The 8,411-nt window shown below is 35.2% G+C and overlaps 1 pseudogene; it reads left to right on the forward strand.

Annotated features, from left to right (window-relative positions):
• The first annotated feature begins 5,363 nt into the window (after nt 1-5,363).
• Nucleotides 5,364-6,332, forward strand: LOC122912957 (annotated as a pseudogene).
• Nucleotides 6,333-8,411: the final 2,079 nt, after the last annotated feature.

The following is an 8,411-nucleotide window of genomic DNA, read 5'->3' on the forward strand; positions in this document are numbered from 1 at the left end:
TTTGACTAATTAAAAAGTTATAGTCTTGGAAGAAAAAATAAAGCAAAGATTGTTTAAATTTATTATAAGGGAATTGTTGGTATAGTGGCTCAGTTATTAAGTGTCTGCTTTCTACATTGGAAAAGGAAAGGAAAAGTGAGTTGGGGAAATAAGAGGGGAAGACAAATCATGAGACACTGGATTCTGGAAACAAACTGAGGGTTTTGGAAGGGAGAGGGTGGAGGAATGGGTGAATCTGGTGGTGAATATTAAGAAGGGCACATATTACATGGAGCACTGGGTGTGATGCATAAATAATGAATCTTGGAACACTGAAAAAATAAATTTAAATTAGAAAAAAAAGTCCCTGCCTTCTGCTCAGGTCATGAGATGAGCAGGTTCTGGGATCAAGCCCTGCCTTGGGCTCCCTGCTCTGCAGGAAGCCTTTTCTCCTTCTTCTACTTTCCCTGCATTTGTTCCTTCTCTCCTGTATATCTCTCTGACAAAAATAAAATAAAATAAAATAAAATCTTAGAAAAAAAATAAACTAAAGTTATAATTTATCAAAGATTTACTAAAATAGAAAGAATTGTTTGCAAGTTCTCAAAGTATATGTTAACAAAATGAATTGAATTCCTTATAGTCCAGGTTTTCTTTTCTAATGAAAAGTTTCATAAACTCAAATGTGGCCAGTTCACACCTAATCTTTCTATTAGGAAAAGTTATAGTAAATTTTTTAACTCCTATGCAAAGGAAACAAAAGCTTAAGTTCCCTAAGTGTTGAAGTCTATTAACAGGACAATGAAAATGATTATGTTATTTAATGATACTGATGAAGTTCTAGAACCTAGGTGAGGTTCGGGGGGACTGAGGTCTGGAGCCGATGACCAAGAAAGAATTCTTGAGACATCTTTGGTGCAAAATGGTGGTTTATTAAAGCACAGGGACAGGACCCATGGGCAGGAAGAGCTGCTGCCCTGGGTTGTGAGGGGTGGCAGGTTATATACCCTGTGGTTGGGGGAAGTTGAGGGGAAGGGAGGTTTCAACGGAGTTTTCATATGCTAAAGAGGGCCTACAAGGTGCCAGGATGTCGGAGGCCTACCTCCTTGTGGCTTAATCAATGTTGTCTTTAGACCAGCCATTAACATTAAGATAGTTGGCAGACTTTTTGGTGGGATGTCACAATCCTGCTATCAATCGTCTTTGATAGTGAGATTTAGGACATTTGTAAGCCAAGGGAGACTCCTGTCTAGCAGGATTGTGAGCTCTATAAGTTAACTATTTGCTTATTGTTCATGGCAGTCAGGGCTGCCTGAGGAATGCTACACATATGACCGAGGGGGAGTGGATGGAGAGGGGGGGTGCAAGGCACCAGCTTTTGCTTTGTCTTCAGCCAGCCTCATGCTCCCTCATCAATACAATTGTGGCTTTTTAGGAAATATTCCAGGTAAAACTCACAAAGCTCTCAGAATGTCAACAGTGTAAGGTATGCTAATTTTATGACAAAAGGAATTTCTTTTGTAACTTCTGAAAACAATTATATACAAATATTTCAGATAAACCAATTCAGAATTTTACTAACAATGAGAAAATCTGTAAAAGAATGAGAATTTAGTCAAAAATCAAACATTAAGAAATTGTTGCCATGATCTTAGTTCTTTTTTTTATATTTTATTTATTTATTTATTTGACATACAGAGGTCACGAGTAGTCAGAGAGGCAGGCAGCGGGAGGGGAGAGAAGCAGGATCACTGCTGAGCAGAGATCCCAAGGCAGGGCTGGATCCCAGGACCCCGAGATAATAACCTGAGCCAAAGGCAGAGGCTTAACCCACTGCATCACCCAGGTGCCCTGATCTTAGTTCTTTACTCAGGATCAGGGTATTATGTATAAAAGTATTTTTAACAATTTTGTGAGATTAGAATTTAAAGTCTCTCACTCAAACCAATGTGTAGAAAAAACATCAATTTAGAAAATGTGTGAAATATTATCTAGTCTGGAAAATAAAGTGTTAATATTATTTTAAAATCTCTTCAAGACATATATACAGGGTCTTTCTATGCACAAAAAAATGGGAAAACATAAGTCTGGTGGGGGAAAAGTAAAAATATGTGTCTCTGTTTCCCTAGCTATTTTCTGGCTTCCAAACAATTTAATTTACCTGACCAATCCCAGATCACTTCCCTCAGTCACATACTTCCTTACATATTACCCCATAAATTCTGACTGAAATTCATTAAACTGACTGAAATATTTGATTTTCCATCAAATTTTAACTATTCTCTTAGCTTCTAAAACAATGCAGATTTTATGGGTGTAGGGAATTATTTTGCTTTATTTATTTATTCACAAACTCTAGACATATTTATTCACACTTATTATTCACAAACTCTTGACCATATATATATATATATATATATGTATGTATTTTTATATATATGCATACATACATATACATGTTTGTTGAATCATTATTCATGGAATAAACAAACATATTATTGATCATCAATTCAAGGAATAAAGACACATATTATTTAAAAAATTGATTATGACAGCTCACATAATTATCCCATTTTTTACAGATAATGGAATTTCATCTTGGGTGAAGTGTATTTCCAACTTCAAAAGCCTGGTACGTGGTGGTGACATTTCCCAATCCTACTGTCTATTGATTCTAGAGTCAAGGTCCTGGTGACTCTTCTATAAGAGAATTTTGGATACAGGCTATATATGCCTAAGGTAATCATAGAGTAAACTTAAAGTAGGGAAATTATAATTATTGCATTATCAAAAAAGTGTACAGACATTCTTTGGAAACCTATAGAGGCACTGAACTGGACAATTCCCACCTGCTTAATGTGTTTGTGTTTGAGAACCATGCGAGAAACAGTTTTTTTTGTGTGATGAAACAGGAGCTATTAAACTTGGGCAAGATTTTTCTGTCTCTAAAATAGGAATGTAATACTATTTTTGTGATATTTAAAACTAATGTATAAATTTTACTTAGAAAATATTGAATAGTAGTATATTCCTTGAAAATAATGGAACTGAAATAATAATCATAGTATTTATGAAAAATGTATCAAGGGATATTTAAGGTGCATTTGTGATTTCTTGGGCACATTTCTCAGACGTATTGTCTTGAAACATATTGTCATAACTAGTTTTGACTAGATGCTATCAGATAAAGTACAATCATCCTGGTTTGATGAAGATATAGAGACCTGGTGATGGGTATTAAGGAGGGCATAAATTGCATAGGGCATTGGGTGTTCTACGTAAACAATGAATCTCAGAACACTATGTGAAAAACAAATTATGTACTACTGTATGGTGACTAGCATAACATAATAAAGAATAATAATAAAGAAATATAGACTGAGCTTCAACTTTGAAATGGTCATATCATACATTGATGAAAACCAATATTTTCATATAGATAACTGGAAATTAAAGACATACTGGTAAACATTACAAATTATTGTTTCTCTCTTTGAACAACCTCAAAACTACTGTGAATATAAGTTGTTTTGGTTTAGTTGTTAAACATGTAGAGGCAGTATCTTGGTAATAATGGTACGGTTTTCTCCTTTTCATCAGAAGCCATATACATAAGGAATGATAAGAATGCATTAATAATGTGGGAGCTTATTAAATATTTAAAACCTACATTTAATATCAGATATTTGTAAAACAAAACAAAGCAAAACAAAAACCACTTCACCTATCCCTTGAAGAACACAAAGTTGTATGCAGTTCAATCCTTGAGGAATTTATCTATAACAAAAACAACAAAATAGGAAGGACATCTGCTTGATTTCTTTTCAGTGTGAAACAGTTTGTGAAACATGTCTTCAAAAACTGATGTAAAAAACAAGTCATGAGATTGGATAGGTTGTCTAAAAACTTCACACGCAAGATATTTAATAAGTTTATGACAAAGAATACTAACAAAATGGTGTTATAGGTAACAGATCAATGTGAAAGAATCTGGACTAGAAGATTTTGAACAGAATTTAGAAGAATTTATTTTCAAATAAACCATAAGCAAGGTAGTTTTTCATGGTCTAATTGTTGTTGTTGTTGTTATTACTATTATTATTGGAAATGAGAGAAAAAAGTTGTAAAAGAATAATAGAGGAGATCCAGGAAAATACATGTAGCACAGGTAAGTTAAGATGAAAGTTGGTGAATTCAACCACTAATGAATAAACTAGAGGAGGTAATGACATAAACAATAAAGATGCGGTGGCAATGATCAACAACTTGTTAAGTTATGCAGAATCACAGGAAGAAATTCTAAAAAAAAAGTTGTTGAACAAGCTGAAGATTAAAGTGAGAAAAACAGTCTGTAATTTAACAGAAAAAAAGGCTAAATTACTATTGGAAGATATTGTGCTATAATTTTGTTGCTTTGTTTTCAGCTAGTAGAATCAAAGAAATTTTGAAAAGTTGGAAAATTGAAGATGATAAAGAAAGAGCATTAGGGGTAAGTTCAAGAGGCACTCAGGAAATAATAATACTTGGCCCTTTCATTCTTTCTTTAAGAGTAGAGATAAATGAACCAGAAAAAAATTTGAAGTATAAAAATGTAACCAAAAATTAGGAATAAAGTCAGTGTAGGTAAATGTATCAGCTTATGGGTTTATACTCCATTTGAGATATTAGAGTAAGTAAGGTTACAAATGATATAAATATTTTGTCATAGCAACAGAAGATAATTTTTCACTATTTTGCATAGAACATTAGTTCCAGAAAAAAATCATTTTACCCCATATTGTCCATACCCCCAAATAAAGATGTAAGACTAAAAACAACAAAAACATTTTATTCTAATTATCCAGTGTTAAACAACATTATCTCCAAAATTTCATTCAAATGCAACTTTATTTATGTAATCTATGTCTATATTTATACATAACTGATCATGAGAAAAGTACATCCTCCAATGGAAGTGTATAGAAATATGGATTGAACTTGTATATGTTTATTGTAAGTTGTAATTTTCACTTCATTACTATTGTTGAAATAAAATACTATAAAGGAAAAATAATAATACCCCATAGACTAAAGGAGGACCACTTAATTTTCTTTCAAAAATATTAGGGGCTTCTGGGGTTATGGACATTGGGAAGGGTATGTGCAATGGTGAGTGCTGTGAAGTGTGTAAACTTGGCGATTCACAGACCAGCACTCGTGGGGCTAATAATACATTATATGTATATAAGAAATTAAAAAAAATAAAAATTAGGGGTTTCAATATAGATTAGAATTAGGTAGGGGTCAAGACTAAACTATTTAAGAATGATATTTTCATAATTTGATTCTTCATGAGCTCTGGATTTCACTTCCTACTTTCCAGGTAAAAAGTGCATTACCCACAAATGTTAAATTCCACCATCATGATGGGATTTCTCCTGATGGGGTTTTCTGATGTGTGGGAATTATAGATTTTGCATGCCATAACCTTGTCTCTGATGTATGTAGTCACTCTGATGGGGGCATTATCACCTACTGTCACCAACCTTGACAGGAGTCTTCACACACCCATGTATTTCTTCCTCAGGAATCTGTCCATCTTGGATGCCTGCTACATTTCTGTAACAGTTCCTAACTCATGCATCAATTCCCTGCTTGACAGCAGTACCATTTCAAAGGCTGGGTATGTAGCTCAGGACATCCTAGTGGTTTTCTTTGTGTATGTGGAGCTTCTGTTTCTGATTATCATGGTCCATGACTGCCATGTGGCAATCTGCAAACCACTTCACTACCCTATGATCATGAACCCTCAAATCTGCATCCAAATGACTCTGGCTTCCATACTCAGTGGTCTCATATATGAGGATGTGCACTCTGGCAACACATTCCTGCTGCCCTTCTGTCTGCCTAATGTCATCCATCAGTTTTTTGTTTTGTTTTGTTTTGTTATGTTTTGTAATATCACCTCACTGATAAAGTTCTCCTGCTCTGATACCTTTAGTAATGAGATAGTGATCATTGCCTCTGATCTGGAGATTGGTGGTCACTGTTTCATTTTCATCATCAGGTCTTATATTCACATATTTTCTACCATTCTCACATTTCCAAGTGGAGCAGACAGAAAAAAAAAAAAACTTTTTCTACTTCTGTCCCTTACTTCCTTGTGGTGTCAGAATTTTATGTATACCTGAGGCCATCTGATAGTCCACTATCCAAGACATGGTACTTTCTGTCCTCTATTCAATAACCCTTCACTCTTCAACCCTATTATCTACAGTCTTGGAAATGAACAAAGGAAATATGCCATTAATAAAATGAGGAGAATGTTTATTCAGGAAATGTATAGGAAATTGCTGAGACTCATTCTACTTTAAAAGTCATGTTTTCAGCAATAAATTGAGAAATTGATTGGAATTCTATCAATATAACTGACAATAATAAATAATGCCATTAAATATATCATTTATCAATATAATTTCGAACTGTTGAATTATCTGAGTATGTCACTGGGAAAAGGATCTAATGTTACAAATAAGAAATCCCTATTCATGCTTTGACAACTTAAGAACACTCACTAAAGGACACCTGGGTGGCTGAGTGGGTTAAAGCCTCTGCCTTTGGCTCAGGTAATGATCCCAGGGTCCTGGGATCAAGCACCGTGTTGGGCTCTCCACTCAGCAGGGAGCCTGCTTCCTCCTCTATCTCTGCCTGCTTCTCTGCTTACTTGTGATCTTTGTCTATCAAATAAATAAATAAAATCTTTTAAAAAAGAACACTCACTAAAAATTTAAGTCTAAAAAGACAAAAATGTATCCTTAGAGGCATTTTATAGTAAGCTTCTCTTTTGTATTTATTCATAATTTAAATATTTAATAACCTAGTATTAAACAGTAGTATAGAAGAAATTGTCACAATCATTCAAAAGTAAATATGAAAAATATAGGTTCTTCTGAATATCATGATATATGGATGCAGTGCAGCAAAAAAAGAAAAAAAGAAGTGAATTTGGTGGGGTTATGGAGTCATGTATGAGAGGATAAGAAATATTTACACAAGTTGTTCATTTGGCAGGGGAAATATAGATACATTATACTTGTCATCAGACCAAAATTTTGCTGAAAATATTTTCAAGTGGCTTGGGGATACATTTACATACTTGTGCTTTAAACATTTTTGCTAATTAAAAATAGAGCTTCCCTATTACCCTGAAATTGCACTACTGGGTATTTACCGCAAAGATACAGATGGAGTGAAAACAAGGGCCACATGTACCCCAATGTTCATAGCAGCAATTGTAACAGTCACCAAATTGTGGAAGAAAGCAAGATGTCCTTCAAAGGACAAATGGATAGGGAAGATGTGGTCCATAGACACTATGGATTATTATGCCTTCTTCAGAAATGATGAATACCCAACATTTGTATCAACATGAGATGGGACTGGAAGAGATTATGCTGAGTGAAGTAAGTCAAGCAGAGAGAATCAATTATCATATGGTTTCACTCTTTTGTGGAGCATATCAAATAACACAGAGGACATGGGAAGATGGAGATGAGAAAGGATTTTGGGGGAAACGGAAGGAAGATGAACCATGAGAGACTATGGATTCTGGAAAACAATCTGAGGGTTTTGAAGGGGCGGCTGGTTGGAGGTTCGTTGAGCCTGGTGTTGGGTATTATGGAGGGCACTTATTGCATGGAGCACTGCATGTGGTGCATTAACAATGAGTTGTTGTACACTGAAAATAAATTTAATAATTAAAAACAATTTAAAAAGAGAAATTGATATAACATAGGAGCAAAAAATAAAAAAAAAATTAAAAAAAAGAGAGACCCTTAGAAATCTATTTGAGTTAGAGGCACACCCTTTTTAAAATGGTATAGGGGACAAGTAGCCAGAGCTGTAGGGGGATCTTTGTGATCTCCAGGAGATTCAGGAAAATGAGGGAGATTCCAGGATTCCTGGAGATTCAGGAAAATGAGGGAGCCCAATCTGATAGATTGCCCAAATAGTGGAGCAGGAAAACTGGTTATGGTCAGTGACCCTAGAGGTGATTTTCAGTTCCAAAACAATAAACTATGAGCTGAGCCTGTAGGGAGACTGCCCTCTGCCTGACCACTCTGAAAAGGACTAGGAGTCATGAGCTGTCTAAATCCTAGGGGATATTTGTGCCCATTACAGGGACAGATCTTGAGCAGTGTAGCCCATGAGGAGATGCTGGGGTTTCCCCCTCATTGTAACCTAGGAGATGCAGATAACAGATGCACATGTGAGTCCATGGCCACTATCAATTGCAAACCCACAAATCTCAGAGATGCTTGCAGCTCACCATGACACCCCCAGTGGACACAGAATGACCTAGAAGATTTGTTGCAAAGGAGAGAAGGGACTGTGATGTTGATGCTCTGGGCCAGAGGTTTCTTCACTGCCATGTTTCCTCTGACCCTCTAAAG

The sequence above is a fragment of the Neovison vison genome, chromosome 1 (genome assembly GCF_020171115.1).
Source record: "Neovison vison isolate M4711 chromosome 1, ASM_NN_V1, whole genome shotgun sequence".
Taxonomy (NCBI): Eukaryota; Metazoa; Chordata; class Mammalia; order Carnivora; family Mustelidae; genus Neogale; species Neogale vison.